This window comes from Mandrillus leucophaeus, unplaced genomic scaffold (genome assembly GCF_000951045.1).
Source record: "Mandrillus leucophaeus isolate KB7577 unplaced genomic scaffold, Mleu.le_1.0 Scaffold411, whole genome shotgun sequence".
NCBI lineage: Eukaryota > Metazoa > Chordata > Mammalia > Primates > Cercopithecidae > Mandrillus > Mandrillus leucophaeus.
Genome location: NW_012104377.1, coordinates 2,292,510 through 2,294,889, shown reverse-complemented (window position 1 = coordinate 2,294,889; position 2,380 = coordinate 2,292,510).

The following is a 2,380-nucleotide window of genomic DNA, read 5'->3' as shown; positions in this document are numbered from 1 at the left end:
ATGTCTATTAATTAGTCAAAATTAATTTATTTCTATTTATTATAACTTTTGCATAAATTTCGTAACTTTTTATATGTACATATACTTACACACATGCATATTTTCACAGATGTTAAATGTGTGATGTAAGTACTTTTTACAACCTTACCTCACCTTCTCCCATATCCCTGATTAACAGCCTTAAATGTATCCTTCTGTACCTTTCTGATAATAATGTATTTCTTTATATATGTATATTGTATGCACATTTTTGCATTTTGCTTTTCTCCTTTAATAATATTTCATGAAAATACCTCCAAGTTAAACAGATGTTACATTTTAGTCCCACCCTGCTATTTATTAACTGCATGTCCTTGGGTAGGTTAAGTAACTTCTGGCACAAGTTTCTCTACTTAAACATGAGGCCAACTATTCCTTTCTCCCAGGACTACTGTGAGAACCAAATGATATCATATATATAAAGCACTAAACATGGAACCTGGCAAATCGTAGGCTCTAAGAAAGTGTTACCCAATCTCATGTCCAGTACAGGGAGGGCACCCCTTTGTTCTTTCCCCTTTGGCAGTTATGGCCACTGGGCTGAAGATTTGTAACTCTGTAAATGCCTGAGCACCTGTGGAGGGTCTGGGAGGATCCCCTGGGTGTTGGTTTGGTTCAGAGCAACAGTTTTGGAGCCCCATGACCTGGTTTTTAAACCATGAGTCATCCCTTCCTAGCACGGACAACTTTCTAAACCTCTCTGTGCTTCTGCTTCCTCATCTGTAAAATGGGAGTAAGAGTACCTGTCTGTTACTCCTATTGTGGGTGTAATGAAATGATGCATGTGACACACTTGGAGCAGTGCCTGATACACTGAAAGCCCTCAGTGAGTTTAAGTGAGCGAAGTGACAGGGCACAAGTTTTGAAATCAATTGACTGAGTGCCACCATTTGCTGGCTGTTGGACTTTGAGCAAGTTATTATTGCCATCAAAAGTAATTGCAAAAACTGCAACTACTTTTGCACCAACATCCCACAAGCTGACTAGATCCCAGTCTTCATGGGTGAAATGGGGCTAATCTCCACTTTCAAGCACTCCTTTGAGAGTGAATGAGGGTGGTGCTCAGAGCAGGCTGCTTCCCTGCCAGGGTTATAGTCCAGCCAATGGACTGAATGTGCTTGGCTGTCCTAGGACTGTACCCAGCCTTCATAATTCTCTCGATTCCAAACATGGACCTGCCAACAAACGTTCAGAACCCAAGTTCACTGTGAATTGGAACATACCTGCATCTTGTCTGTCCATCTCTTCAGGTGCTGGGGTCATGCTTTGCTGTCAACAGCCATTGCCACCTCATTTTGTTTCTTTCCTGTAAAGGGGAATGGATATTTTATTTAAAAGTTACTCATCTTGCTCCCTGGGGCATGGATCTATTGCTGGTTCAGTAGGCTTTGTAGGATGACTGTGATGTGTGTTTACAGTTAGAGGAAGTGGGAATGGGACCAAGATGAGATGATGTATATCAATTCCAGCTGACTTTCTTGCCCTCTCCAGGATATTGCAATCCTCCAAGGACATCGGTTTCCTTTTCAAATCTCTGCATGGAAACTCTCACTTCCTTCCTTCTAAAGCAAAGCTACACACACACATGCACGCTAAAAAATAAAAATGCAGCTTTCCAGACAGGCATCTCCTTCAATGCAAACACAAAATTCTCTCAAGAGAACAATTCATGGGGCAGACATCAGCACATCAGACAATTTGTCCATCTCTTCTTGCGGAGACTTACTTGCTACTGTTGGCAATACAGTAATTTACTATGTTTGCTCTGAGCCTGTGCAAAAAACTGTTAAAAAAAAGAATTTTAAAAAACCTTGTCCCTTACAGTGCATTGCACGCATGCCTATGGGGCCAGTTCATGATTTATTTTTATTTTTTCAGAGAAGAAGCAAAAGCATTTGTACAGCTGTGGGTTTGGGGAATGAAGTATGATTCAGCAGCACCCTCTGCTGGCGTATTTGGGAACTGTAGAAAGTTCTGAGGCGAAGGAATCGGGATTTCAGAGCAGGAAACCCTGAGAAATAATTGGTTTCTTTTCTTTGTAATCCATAATAATATGAGATATCTCACTCCTACCTTATTCAAAGATGTTTAGTTTCACGGAACATTTCTCCATATTTCAATAAATTGTAATCATCCCATTACTTTTTAAAAACAATCTTGGCAACCCAAGTGAACAAATAAACATCTGCATTTCTGTGCATGGTCTCCGGAGTCATTGGAATATTCCATCCGGGGCACACTTCTGCCTGTCTCCATTTAGGTGGCACAATTCCAGGAAGTGGTGCCCAGTTCTACTCTTTTATTGAAGAAGATTCTGTCATTCATCGACTGGAGTGAGTAT